This window comes from Choloepus didactylus, chromosome 20 (genome assembly GCF_015220235.1).
Source record: "Choloepus didactylus isolate mChoDid1 chromosome 20, mChoDid1.pri, whole genome shotgun sequence".
In the NCBI taxonomy this organism is placed as follows: Eukaryota; Metazoa; Chordata; class Mammalia; order Pilosa; family Megalonychidae; genus Choloepus; species Choloepus didactylus.
In genome coordinates, this window is record NC_051326.1 from 49,723,641 (window position 1) to 49,738,689 (window position 15,049).

A 15,049-nucleotide genomic window follows, 5' to 3' on the forward strand; every position below is an offset into this window, starting at 1 on the left:
AGAAATGCTATTAGGATCTGAAGCCTTAGGTCAGCAAGCTCAGCATGTTCTTTCCTGCAAGACAGACCCTAGGGTGGGAAGTCAGATTATAGTACCAAAATTTACTTCAAAAAGAATGGGAGCAGAATAAGGGAAGTTGATTAGATAAGAATAATATTAATGGCCACAGGTCGTACACATTAGCGATGGATGTGCCCACTTGCCAGTGGGACAGATGGCAGAGACAAGGCTATGCTTACCCTCTGTCCAGCTGCTTCTTCCTAGGCACTTGGGAAGTCTGTGCTTCCCAGCTTCCCTTGCAGTTGGATTGGGATCTGACTAATGGAATGTGTTCCAGCTAATGGAATGTTTCAGCCTGGCCCAAACATCCTGCACAATCCTTAAATCTTCTCTTCTTTCTTAAAGGCCAAAAATTTCTGATGGCAGGCCCATAAAATGAAGGGGGCTGCCCAACCAGCTTTAGGTTATAATATGAGCAAGAAATAACCTTTTACTGGGTTATGCTTCTGAGATATTTGCAGTTATTTCTGCAGTTATCTGTTAAATAACCCAGTCTATCCTGATCCAGATGATAATAATTACCACAGACATTGGAGATTTTCTATTATTCACAGGTGGTTTTGCATATTTCTAATTTGCTATGTACTTGGGGTAATTTGATTTGCTACCTGTTTCAGTTTGCTAAAGCTGCTGGAATTCAATATACCAGAAATGGATTGGCTTTTACAATGGGGTTTATTAGTTCACAAATTTACAGTTCTAAGACCATGAAAATGTCCCGATTAAGGCATCAATAGGACGATACTTCTCTGAAGAAAGGCTGATGGCATCTGGGTTCCTCTGTCACATGGTGTACTGGTTTGTATATATTATGTCCCCTAGAAAAATCCATGATTTTTAATCCAATCTTGTGGGGGCAGACATATTAGTTTTGATTAGGTTGGAACCTTTGGATTAGGTTGTTTCCATGGAGATGTGACCCACCCAACTGTGGGTGATAACTCTATTAGATAATTTCCATAGAAGTGTGCCTCCTCCCCCATTCAGCATGGGCCTTGATTAGTTTACTAGAGCCCTGTATAAGAGCTCAGACAGAAGAAGCCATTTTGAAATGCAACCTGGGAGCATGCAAGCACCAGCCATGAGCCTTCCCAGCTAACAAAGGTTTTCCAGATGCCAAAGGCCTTTCTCCAGTGAAGGTACCTGATTGTTGATGCCTTATCTTGGACACTTCATGATCTTAAGACTAACTGTGTAATCAAATAAACCCCCTTTATAAAAGCCAATCCATTTCTGTTTTTTTGCAAAATGGCAGCATTAGCAAACTGGAACACATGGGAAGGCACAAGCCTGGCTCTGCTGATCCTTCTCTCCGGGATTTAGCTTCTGGTTTCAGTCGCTTTCTCCAGAATATCTCTGGGCTTCTGTCTCAGCTTCTCTGTAGGTCCTTCTTGTTTCTCCTGGGGTGTTTTCTTTCTAAGCATCTTTCTCTGTCTTCAAAATGTCTCTGCCTTTTATCCTCTCATAGAGGACTCCAGCAAGGGTAAAAACACCCCTCTTGAATGGGTGGGGTCACATCTCCATGGAAACAACCTAATCAAAAGGTCCCACCCACAACAACTCTACCCACCAAGACTGGATTAAAAGAACATAGGGTTTTCTGGGGTACATGATAGATTCAAACCAGCACCTTTCCAACTTCTTGGGGGTGGGGGTACCACATTACCACCCTCACATTTGCTAATAATGACAAAACTCGCATCCTACATGCTCAAGTTAAATTGATTCATATTTTCTGTAAAAGCACATCATTAATTGTGAATTTGTGACAAAGCATTTTATACATACATAATTGAAACAGAATTTATATCACCTGCTAGTAGTGGCAAAACAGTAAAAAAAAAAACAAAAACAAAAGCAATACAAACAAACCAACCAAATTTGAGGTCCTTTGCTGTCCTGATTTCTGAATATACACTTTTGCACAACATGTCAAAGAAGCTTTGGGGATATACAAAGAAGAAAATATAATGGTGTATATATTTTATAGTATCTATAAGAAAAAACAAAACTTACGGCTTATGTTGTTCAATGAGAGAAGTGAAGTATTTCCCCCCAGTGGATTCTTATACATGGGATAATATGTAATGTAGTGAACACAACCTATATACCATCTCTGCAGCAATACACATTTTAGTATTTTATAAATATATACACATCCTTTATGTAAATATATTTTCCTCATGTATATTGAACCAAGAATAGTGGATATAATTTAATGTTTTTTGATGAATTTGGCTAATTAAGGTAATTATTCTACTTTTTATAATGATTTAGTAATACTGCTTGAGGCCATGCAGATAAATAGGATCGTTTGTTTGTTTCTTCATATAATTAGGTATATATTATGTCTTTTATTATTCTCCTTCACCCATCCCTCCCTTTATTTCTGCCTTTCTTCCTGAAGTTTGGGGTTGTTATTATTATTTTTTTTTAGGTTTTTAAAATATACTGTTCTGTAGGCTATAATTTCTTAGTACCATTTATGCTTCATTTTGTTTCTAAAGTAATGTCTTACTTTATACATTCTCTCTGGGTAAAGGTGACTTATAAACTGTGGAATAAAATATATAGGCATAATGACATCTTTTTTGCTGCTTACTCCTTTTGCCTGTGTTAAGTCCTACCTGATTAAGTGTCCCAGACCTCTGGATAACTGAGGGTGTCAATTTTATCTGTTTTCCCATTCTGTTTACTTTCCTATATTAAAGACCCAGCTCAGTGTCTCACATATAGTAACTTCTCAAGAGGTTTTGATTGACTTGTGCTTACCTTTTACTTTCTGTGGGAAAATAATTAGAAGAAATATAGTGATTATGACATTTTGACATTTTATATAAGGGTTTTCAGAAAACATGAAAACAGGAGATACTCTATGGATAGAAAATAGATGAACTTTTTAGAAGAGCATATATACTGTTTCTCAAAAAGAGGAATTTCCTTTATCTCGGGCTTTTACAATTGCATTCCCATATAATCAAATTATCAATATTGTGTATCATGTTATAATAAAATTTATTTTAATTAATTGGCCACTGAACAAGTAAGTGCTATATGATATAGTGGAAAGAAACTTCTACCCAGAGTTCATTTACAGCCCCATTACAAATAAATGGTTTGACCTTAAAAAAGTCTCTTCATTTTGCAGAGCTGCTTTTTCCTCATTTCCAAACAAGTGAGTAGCCAATGTTTGTCAATTTTTTTCTATGGATGATTGAACCAGCTTTCCAGGGGTATTGGGAGCAGGCTTAGAATATTTCACCCAACAAAAGATATTTTATCTTTATAAAATAGTAAAGGAGATTTTGAATTCTCTCTAAATCTGTAATATTTTAAATGAATGTTAAAGAAATAATTTTATAAGAAAGATGGTTACAGTAAGATTCCTCTGCAAATAATCTTACACACTCTACCAAGTATCACTGGTGAGCATGAAGTCCAGTGAGACATAAGAGACCCAGTGACAGATACTTAGATGACAAAAGATGTATAGAATATAGTTTGTATCCATGATTCTGACACTTACAACTAAATTCATCAACTCTTTTATACATTTGGTTGTGAAAGTTAGCATAATTATTATATCCATTTCTCTCACCTTGTAAGATCCAAATTATCACTATTCTCATCAGTTTATCTCCTAAACATGTCTCATTATCTATCCGCTCTTCTCCATTTCCAGCCCCACACCCCAGGCCAAGAGACTTATATCTTGCCTGTTCTCACAACTAGCCTGTCCCAAGGACTTTCCTGTATCTATATTTGCCTTCTTCTAAACTGTTTTCCATATGGTAATCAGAATAGTATGGCTGAAATTTTAATCTGGTCTCTGCTGAACTCTGTGCTTAAAACCTCGTTAATGACTGTTAGGTCTAGGCCCTGGGCCCCTGCCCCATTTCCTTCTTTTGTAAAGCCTGGCAGACCATGCTTCACGTCACTGCTCCCTCCCACCCCCACTTCGTGCTACTTCTGTGCTGTTTTGCTGTTCCCTCCCTCCCCTACCTCTCCTGTTTGAATCTATAAACCAGGCATTGCCAAAGTTACAAGATAAACTATGTGTAATCCCCTACTGACCAAAGCTCAGGTACCTTACATTTCCAAGACTCCATGTAACCCCCTGATTGGCAGAAAGCCCTATAAAAAAGAAATCCCGCTACCCAATTGTGCGGTTTCCCCTCCCAGTAGTCTCTTGCTGCCGGATGAGCGCCACCTTGCAGCTTCTCTCAATAAACTTTTATTGTTGCCTGCCATTTGGCTTCGTTGGCCATCTTTCGAGCCAAACTACCTTACAATGACTTCACAGTGGAAGATGATCAACATCCTTATTACAGTCTGGCCTTTCCTTGTATGCCCCATTCTCATCTTTTACCATGTTCTTCTTTGCTCTCTGGGCTCCACCCAGAAAGGAACTGGGTTTTTGTCAGTTCCTCAAGTGGGCCTTACTTCCTTCCACCTAAGAGTCTTGGCCCAAGCCATTCCCTTAGCCTGCAATGTGCTTTCCAGCCCCATACCCCATTGCTGTTTTCACCTACTTATCTCCCGAAACAGATCACTCCAATAAATCCTAGGAATACACCTTATATTTAACTAGAGAGTAATACGTGAACTTTTCATCTTATCTGCAAAGGTTGACACTTAACTGCAAATTAGGTGCAAGAGGACTGGGGATAGCAGCCAGTTTGTAAAAAGTAGAAAAGTAGCATATAACCTCTAGACAATTTAAAATTGTCCCTCACTGCTCAGTAACACCCCCTCCCCCTAACTATTGTGCTGTGATTATATTTTGATTTAGAGAAAATGTCCCAGAGAAGTCACCACTTTTCCTTCATCCTATTTGCTTCTCTGCTGCCATTCTATTACAACTATCCCTGCTCTTATTGTAAAGCACTCTTGTGGTTTGAAAAGTCTAAGAAACAAACTACAATAGATATTGGAAGACTATCTCCAAAACCACTTTAGCCTTTCACCGAACAAGTGAAGCTTTTAGAAAATATGTATCTATTAGTAATAAACAAGACAAGCAGTTATAAAAACAGCAAACATGTATTGAGAGGTTGTTATGCACCAGGCACTGTTCTAAGGTCTTTTTTTAAAATAATCATTTATATAATCTTCACAACAACTTGATGAGTTAGGTAGGTTCTACTATGATCATCACGCTCATCTTTGTACCATCGTTATCATCCCTGTCGGATCGATGAAGAAGCTGAAGGACTAAGAGTTAAGTAACTGGCCCCAGGTCTCATAACTAATAAGGATTTGAATCCTCAAACTTGGATTTCAGTGCCAAGCTCTTAACAATGTACATCCAGATGCGGATGTGCAGCAGGGATGCTTATTCTGTCAAAGCAGTCTCTGCCCCTACCTTTTTATTTTGAAAAACTTTGAACTTACAGAGAAGTTGAAAGAATAATTCAAAACTCATTTACTTTACCTAGATTTACCAATTATTAACCTTTGATACATTCGCTTTAATTTCTCTTTTTTCACATACACATATACAGATGCACATAAATTTTTCTCAACGGTTTGAATAGGTTGCAGTCATCAGTGCAATTCACCCTAAACACTTCACTATTTACCTCCTAAGAAAAAAGACAATTCTCCTATATAACGCAAGTGCAATTGTAACAGAAAGGAAGTTTAATTTTGTTTCAATAATATCATACAACATATAGTTCACATGCATGTTTCCTCAATTGTTCAAAAAACAAACTTTTTGTTTTAATGTAGTCTTTTATAACTAAGATATAACATTTTTACCTTTTTTTTTGTTTTAAAGAATTTCTTCTCTGATTGCCAGCTATTTTGTCACCTTGTAATGATTTCCTGAATGTTATATTAGAAAACAGTTTCTTTTATTAGTTATAAAATATTGGATTTTAAATTATAACTCTAGCAATTGAATAAGTGAATAAGCAACATGTAATATCTTATTTTATACTCTGTAAAACACATTTTAAATTAGGGGATTTTAGAACAATGGAGCCTGCATGAATATGGGAAAAACTAAGGTTATTAGAAAGTCATTTTGTTTATAAGTATACATTGTTAATTGGGGAATCCAATAGCATAATTTCTCTCCCTTCTTTCCTTCATTTCTTCCCCTTTTTCCTTATTTTCTTCCTTAGTTTCTTAGTTGTTCTTTGCTCCCTCCATCTTTCCTCCCCTCCCTTCCTCCCTTCCTCCTTTCTTTCCTTTCTTCCACCATTATGCACAGATGAGCCAGTATGGATGCTTTTGTCTACTTTTTTATTCAGGGAAGAGCTCTGAATTCACCCATTACTTTATTAAATAGGAAAATCTCTTAAAACAATATCTTTCTGTCTTTCTGCTTCCTGAACCCCCACATCACCACCATTTTAATTTATCTATTCTTTATCCCTTATCTCTGATCCCCATTAAATAATGTCTCTACATCAGTAATAAATATCAAATGCAATTCTGAAACCATAACCACATGCATTATAGGAATGGAGAATGGAGGCAACATGAGGGTTTCAGAATCAAATTTCAAATCCAGATTTGTCAGTCACTAACTGTGTGATCTTTGTAAAGTTCTTTAACCTTTCTGAACTTCAATTTCTTCATTTGTAAAATGGAATTAATAATTCCTTTTCTACATAATACACAGGAGCTATAAGAACAAATTAGATGACTTATTTGAGTAAGTGCTCTCTCATCCTTCTTTTAAATTTAACTTTTTGAATAAGAAATGCATTTACATAGTTCAAAAATAAACGAATAAACAAAAACAAGGAAAATTCTCCCTCTCAATCCTATTTCTGTCTAGTTTCCACATACATAAACATTTCTAATAGTTTCTTGTCTGTCCTTCTATACAAATACAAATGTGTATAGATATGTATGTGTATGTATATATAGACATATATACACCCATATACACACATTTGTATGTATTCAGATCTTTGCTTCTCTTATTACGTCTTGCTGTCTTTAACAAAATATCTTTGAAATTGTTCTACATCAGTACTTAGAGTGATTCTTCATTTTTTATACAGCTGCACAGTAAGTGAAGGCACTTTGATTTGAATAGCATAAAGCATAACAGATGCAAATCAGATTACTTCTGCCTTGATCTTTTATGGTGAAGCAAGTACATTTTAGTTCTTTATGAATAATAATAACAATAACTATAATTTAAAGAGATTGGGCTATGTGCTAGCCATTGAGCTATATATTTTATGTGCATTATTTTGTGTAATCCTCAACAACCCTGTGAAGTGGAAATTATTCTCCCTCTTTTACAGATGAAAATTTGAGGCTCAGAGAGATTGAGTGTATCACTCCTCTGTTACCATATGCCTTTCGTTTTCAAGGGCTGTGCTGTTGACAACTCGACAATCACCCTTCCCTACTGAATTTGTTGCCAAGTCTGCATTTCATCTTGATTTGGTATGCTTGTGGCATACCATAGCCATTGGTATGCTTGTAGGTCCTCTATTGTCCTCTTTTACCTTCTTTATCACAAAGAATCCTGCCCTAGTTGAGACTCAACAACTCTCTCCCAGACTATTTCAATAGTCCCCTACAGGCTTTTCTGTCTCTAGTTTTAGCCCCTCAAATCATTGTTCACACTAACATTGTACTAGGAAAATCTGATCATGTACCTGTCCTGCTTGAAACTTCAAATGGTTTGTCTTTGTCTGTAAAACTTCATCTAAACTCCTTGGTTCCCTACCTCTACTCCTGCTCCCCACTCTCTGGGCCTTTGCAGTTGGTCTCTGTGTCTGAAATAGGCGTGTCCTGCCATTCCAGGGGAGTGTGCCCCATTTGGTCTTTCCCAGTTCCAAACAGGCAAAACGCACATGGCAGCAGGGCACACATACACATGCCTTTCTCCCAAGAAGGGCTTTGCTGGTTTCTAAAATGTCTTGGCTTGCTTTTGGAACAGGCTGGTCCAACATCACCTGTCACTGAGTCCTCCTTTCACACTGTGATGTGTTTGTGTGTCCAGGATGCAGGATGAGTCTCAGACACATTCATGCTGTCCTTAGTGTTCACAACACTGGTTCATAGCCACGATAATGTCTTGTGTGAGACCTCTGCATCTTGTAAATTATCCTTTTTCTAATAAGAAATAATAAAACCCCAGACCTCAACAAAAAAAAAAAAAAAAAAAAAAGGAGCAGGAGTAGAGGTAGGGAACCAAGGAGTTTGGATGAAGTTTTACAGACAAAGACAAACTATTTGAAGTTTCAAGCAGGACAGGTACATGATCAGATTTTCCTAGTACAATGTTAGTGTGAGCGATGGATTTGAGGGGCTAAAACTAGAGACAGAAAAGCCTGTAGGGGACTATTGAAATAGTCTGGGAGAAAGTTGTTGAGTCTCAACTAGGGCAGGATTCTTTGTGATAAAGAAGGTAAAAGAGGACAATAGAGGACCTACAAGCACTGAAAAAGTGTAGGCATCCTTGGAGTCACAGCCCAGGAGTTAATTCTCTATGACCCTTACATGCTTTCTCAGGGTACAACTGGATTCACCTACTTTTAGGGCTACGTAATAATTTATTATTCTATACATAACACTTTTATAGCTCTTATCACAGTGTGTGGTCTATTTGAAGGGGGTTTGTATGTGTACCTTCCCCATCATGTGAACAGCTTTGAGGTAGGATTCTGTAATTCCATTTTAGGATCTATAATGTCTGGCCTTTACTAGTTGGCTCAAAAACATGTGTTAAATCAATGCACCAAAGAATACACTTACGTGTATGGATAAAATTTTCAAATACATTATATTTAAAAAGCAAGAAAATAAGCATTTTTTTCATTTAGATACAGGTTGAATTTCCTCCCTTCCCTTGCACCAGTATGAAACATCAGATCAGGAGCACTCAAGAAAATAGGTGACCTCAAATGATATGGGATTAGTGTTACTAGATTTATGATTTTGGCAATTTTCAGGATGGTGTGGGGCCATGGTAAAGAAATAGTAAAGATGAACATTCAAGGAAGTACCAGGTAAGAGATGTGTTCAGTGGAGTAGGCTGAAGATTACATATATGAATGAATAAATTGCATTTTATTTAAAACAATAATGCATAAATACAGTGGAAAATCACATGGTAAGTAATGCTATAATGTGAAAAGCAAACTTTTCTATTGTCTTTGACCTCCAGTAAAAAAAATACGTATATTTTTATAACATAAATGCAGGGGCACAATAAAGAAAGTTTTGTGCCCTGCTTTCCATAGGTAATAATATGCATTAGCTCTTATTCTACATAAGCTCTTTATAAATTATATAATAACAACCGTCTACATGGTAAGATAATTACTTCATTAACGATGCTGCTATTGACTGGATACCTACCCAATACCTATAGCAGGCAATGCACTAAGGGTTGGGAATACAAATAAAACATCGTCTCTATCTTCAGTAGCTCCCAAGCTCTGTGAATGCCAAGTTGATTCAAATGCTTTGGGTAAAAGTAGTCTCGATAGAGAGTATAAAGCTCTGAGTACATTTTTCTTCAAATCTAGATTAATGACATGGGTCAGCTGCATACCAGTGACTCTCCTTATGTCAAAAGTTTCTCCTGAGAAATTGGGGAGGCCAGATCCACCTTAAGCTTTTCTAATGCTAATTTTTCCCCACCTCAACCTCCAAACCTTAGAGCTTGGTGATCCAGTTAGTGATTTCTTTACTCAGCAGTTTCAGTTTGTGAGGGAATCAGGGGCACCTCTGTCTGAAATTCAAAAGCATTTTGCTGACCATTTCAAGAACAACACAGCTGCTCTAAATTCTAAAATTACAGAATGGTTCTAACCCACCTCCTCATTTTACCATTGTAGTAAAGGCCTGAATCTCTTTCTTACCAGTATAAAACTTTATTAAGTGTTTTCTGTGTTTTAAGGACTAAATTTAGTGCTTGGTTTATTTATCTCATCTAATCTTTATGTAAATTCAGCCAAGAAGAAATTACTATGCCCATATAACTGATGTAAAACTAAGGCTCATACAAAAAGCACTAAATAAAATCTCCAAATGTACACAAATAGTGCAGAAGAATTAGGATTTGTTTTGCTGGTCTGACTGCCTTTAATTTTTTACTAAAATTCTGCTTGACATTAAACTACTTGTTGGGTTAGTAGACCTTTCTTTTCTTAACTACTTAGGGTAATATGGCAGGTACTCATGTCTGTAGATTGTGTTTTTACCATTTTTCTACTGCTCTGTTTCTCCAGTTTTGATTTATTTGGAAATAATTTATAATCAGGTAGAGAAAGATACATACATTCTAGCAAAATCATTTGTGAAAAATATCAATAAATGTTATGCATTTGGACTAAATAATTATTTAGTGACTAATTCACATCCTAGATAATATAAAAAGTTTGAGGCATTTAGAAAATGCCCTTTTCTTTTATACTCTACGGCATCATGTAAGTCTTTTCCAAGATTTATTTCCTTATCAAGCTTCTGATAAAAAATCTACTGCAATCTTAAATTATTCCCTTTTATATTAGATATTTTATTTCCTATGTTCCCTATATTTCCATATAGTTAGAGTATTTGAGAAAACAAACTGAATGAATCATGTTTTACCAAATTGTGTTGTATTGCTGTATTATTTACCCCAGTACCTACGCAATCTCATTAAATGCTAATACCAGTAGCACTTATTATTCTAAGGGGTATATTCTCATTTTGGCATGTGGGGTCTTATACGCATAATTCCCTGTGTATCCAGGTGTGACAATGCCCCTTGGTATTCGTTTAAATTTAATTTTATATCTCACAAAAACATCAAGATGATTTACGGATTATACATCTTAACAGGTAGGGTAATATAGCCTTGAAAATACCAGAAACTCATTCTCCTCTTTAAATTTTAAAGGTTTCTTGGATTCTTCCCTGTCTTCCACAGATAAGCCTAACTGTTCTCTTTAACCTCCTTCCAGGCTAGTGGCAGCTTCTGCCCAAGTGCAATCCCGACTAACTGGCTCAGACATCAGCAAAGGGCTTGTCTGTGGATCGGCATATCTGTGAACAATCATTTTAGATACTACTCTGAGAGTTTTGCAAGTACTAAAATTCGAAAAGAGAGTAACAAATGTTCTCTCTTCCAAAAATGATTGTGGTACAATATTTAGTAACTCTAAATTTAGATCCAAACAACAGGTTGACAAACTAGGGACCTGGATCTGTTCGCTGCCTACTGTAAATAAAGTTTCACTGGAATACAAGCACGCTATTTCATTTATGTATTGTCTCTGGCTGCTTTTGCAGCATAATGGTAGAGATAAGCAGTTACCACAGAAACTGTATGGCCCACAGGCATTACAGAATAAGTTTGTTCAACCTGATCTGTGTGATAATCAGAATTTACAAATTGTCATTTTATAGGTTATCATGAAGATTGTATCTTTTGTTCCAAGAATCCATTATTATGCCTGTTTTGTAAAGCGAATCTGTCTGCTAATTCCAGCATCCATATGGAGTCATTGTGATTGATACACAAAATGAGGACAGATAAGTGGGTGGTAAAGAGTATGAAACAGAGATTAGGGCCTTCTTGAACGTTGAAATCTCTTTTCTACTTGAACAAGTCCAACTTTTCTACCCATTTTGAAAATGTACAGCTCTCAAAATCAAATATTATGCCTCAACCAAGAGGTCTATTCAAGGACTGTTTCAAGTGTAAACATGTATTTCTTTTTCAAAATAGCTTATTGTTATTTTTATTTATTTCATGATGAGATTTGCATTTGAATGCTTTATATTAAACTATATTCATAATGCTCATTTAAATAAGACAGAACGTGCCAATTCAATAAATCTGCATTTAAAAGATTAGATCCATATAAAATATTCCATTAAACATTCTTTAACTTATTACTAAAACTCAATGACATTAGACAAAACAAAATAGCCTCTATGTGTGAAACACCTACAATTCAGAAACTTTAACTGATTTTAAAACCAAGTATGAGGTTCTTAACATTCAGTATGAACAGCTTTTTGTTTGTTTTGTTGTTGTTTTTTTGACCCTGGGTAAATGTATCATTAAATATAATGTCTTTCCAAGACTGAACCAATGAGTGCAGTGGGTTTTTTTTCAGGGAAGGAGAATAGGGTACAGACTAGAAAATAATTAGAACAACTGTGACCTATTATACCAGTTCATAAATCTCCTAAAGCTTGCAACCCCCACAAGGTTGCAGCATATGGAAGAAAATCCCAGTCTCTAATTTCCATGTAGTAGTAAGTGTTTCTATTATCAGACAGGCAAATGGGATCATAAGCAGACAAATAAATTACTATTGCACAGCGAACCTTAAAAGGCATGCCAGAGCTTTCCTCATAGAATATCCTGAGAAATTACTATGTTACTGGAATCTTCTTCTCTTTCTCCAGCAAGTAACATGTGTAAAATATACTCCTGAATGCAGGTAGTGAGAAGATAGTATTGTACCTTCTTAAGGCAGTTTCATCCACACATAAAGAAGCGGAGACATTTCAGGGCCTGAGCGTTTGGTTACATTATATCATGTCACCCCCAGCCCATGAGATTCCCTATGAAACATGCTGCCAAGGCAGTAATCTTTTGATATGTGTGAACCCCTAAAACCCACCCCCTCAAAAAAAGAATTTGTAAACTTTGCCAACCAGTTACTTCTGTAGAATGTGTGGATTCTGTTTTCAATGATTTGAAGGGAAATTTCCATTTGAGGGTCACTGGTATCATTTCATTCCCTTTGGCAATCATAAGGACTCGTTCATAGCAGACATAAGCATGCAGCATTCATTCCTGACCTATATAACTTTAGCAGCAAGAACAATATATGCATCATCTAATTTAACTGCAAATGGCCCTCTTTAGCATGAATTGTCTGTTTGGAGAGGATGCACAACAGAACTTTTAACTGCCTGCCAGAAGCAATGAAGCACCAGGCAGCTGAGATCAGACCAGTTACTCAGAGCAGCAAACAGAAAAAACACAAGAGGAAATGAACTCCTTTCAACAATCTCTAGAGAGTGCTACACGAGGGTAGGTGTACCTGAACTCATTTGCCAGGTTACTTGCTCTTAGGACCAGGCTTTGCTCTCACAGTTGGTTGGGGTTCAAAGACGCACACTGGATGCGATCTCACCAATTCTCCTTCGTGTTCATTTTCTAAAGGACAAAAACAACAACAACAATGTAACTAACTGAAGAGAGGAGACACTAAAAAGAATACTCTCCTTTGTGCTATTATATTTACAAAAAAAGAGTTAGATTTAAGGATCGGTAACTGTACATTAAGAAACTTGTAAGTGATTTTACTAAGAAACGCCATTATGAAAGCACATAATGGATAAGAAGAAAATGCTTTTAAACATTTCATTAATTTGAAATCCAAGATATTTAACAGTTTTAAACACCTGTCTAGGTTTGAAGGTAAAACTCAAGTGCACTTAATATTTAGACTGACCAAGTACCAACCAGTTTGTAAGATTATTGCCGTCTTGATTATTTTGATGTAACTAAGAAATAATTTAGTATTTTAGATGTGTAACTATTTCTTGCAAATAATGTGCTTTCTTTCATAACAAAATATAATCTGTTGATGACAGTAGGTGCTTCCTACTGTCAGCTCATTTTTATCTTAGTAGAAAAACCACAAAAGATATGATCTCAATTAATGTAAATTTAGCATTTATTCATTCACTCTCAATCAAGATTGTCTGCAATGTATTGGCTCAGTATTATGAACCATGGACTACTCCAACTTGAAAAGAAAATACCCGGACTATTTCAAAGGATACTGTCAAAGACAGAATTTATTTTATTAAAAAAAAAAAAAACTAGAAAATCAAAAAGTGAAGAGAGCTAGGTGCCTCAGTTGTTGAAGCTATTGTTTCTGGTGCAGACCTCCAAATTCAAAGACACTCATTAAATTGAGTCTATGGCAATAACAGACAAAGTGTTAATGGGCAGCAGTGGAGTGTGTCAGGAAAATGAAGAGACCCTTAGGGGCTCTCTATGCTGTTTATGATCAGCTACATTCGGCAGCATTACCATAAATCCTCTAAAAGATACTGTATTCAACTTCTTGCATGTTACCTCGCAAAAACGAAAATATTCAGAGTGCTTAGCAAATGGGATATGAAATAAGGTAACATGTAATTTCCTATGAAATACACAGGCAGCCTATCAAATGAAGCCGTAACAAATTTCATTATTTTCCTTAACAAGACTTTACTAAACAAAGACATAAAGATCAGAGTAACTCAAAAATATGCACATTAAGCTAGAAAGATTTTTAAATTGCCCTGAAAAGTCAAGGCCAAATCTAGAAAGAATGTTAATACATTTGCTCTGTGCCAAAGCCTAGAATCATGAGTTTGGAGTTTTTTGTGGTATTTCTTAATATATTAAACTTTTAATACAAATTATGATTTGGGATTTTATTTATAGCAGCATACAATCAACTCCACTGGAGGATCTCTGAGGAGAATGGTATATTTTGTTTACCAATACCCAAAACACATAATACATGGGCACACATGCACACATGCTCACATGCATAAAATATATGCAAGAAATTATTCTTAGCATTAAGTGTTCTTTTATTTACAGTATGATTTATAGGCTCAACTTCCAGATGACAAGGGCAGATACTCCCAAATCATTCTCATATCAGACATTACACCTAGAAATCACTAGATTCTAAAGTGAACATGTATTTAGGACGAACAACTATTTCTCCTATATCTTCAATATTGTACTCTGATCACTAAAGTTCAGAATTCAGAGTCCAAGTCTTTGCAAGATGGAGAAAAGAGAGAAAAAGAGGACGTTCCTTACCTAGACACTATTGGTTTTTAATATAGGGGTTAATGCAGATTAATGTTTAGTAAAATCTGATATCCTTTATTCTAACTTTCTGAGCATTCTTATGGTCCCCACTCTCACCACCAGATTATAGTAAGGCATATAAACTTGACATTATTTATTTTGATATAATAATATCAT

The 15,049-nt window shown here is 36.0% G+C and overlaps 1 protein-coding gene across 20 annotated transcripts in view; it reads right to left on the reverse strand.

Annotated features, from left to right (window-relative positions):
• MYT1L (myelin transcription factor 1 like) overlaps window positions 1-15,049 on the reverse strand; it is a 578,669-nt gene that overhangs the window by 421,674 nt on the left and 141,946 nt on the right. For all 20 annotated transcript variants that reach the window (XM_037812732.1, XM_037812728.1, XM_037812736.1 and 17 more), the window contains one exon: window positions 13,092-13,207. The gene's annotated coding sequence lies outside the window, so the exon portion shown is untranslated. The remainder of the gene's footprint in view (window positions 1-13,091; window positions 13,208-15,049) is intronic.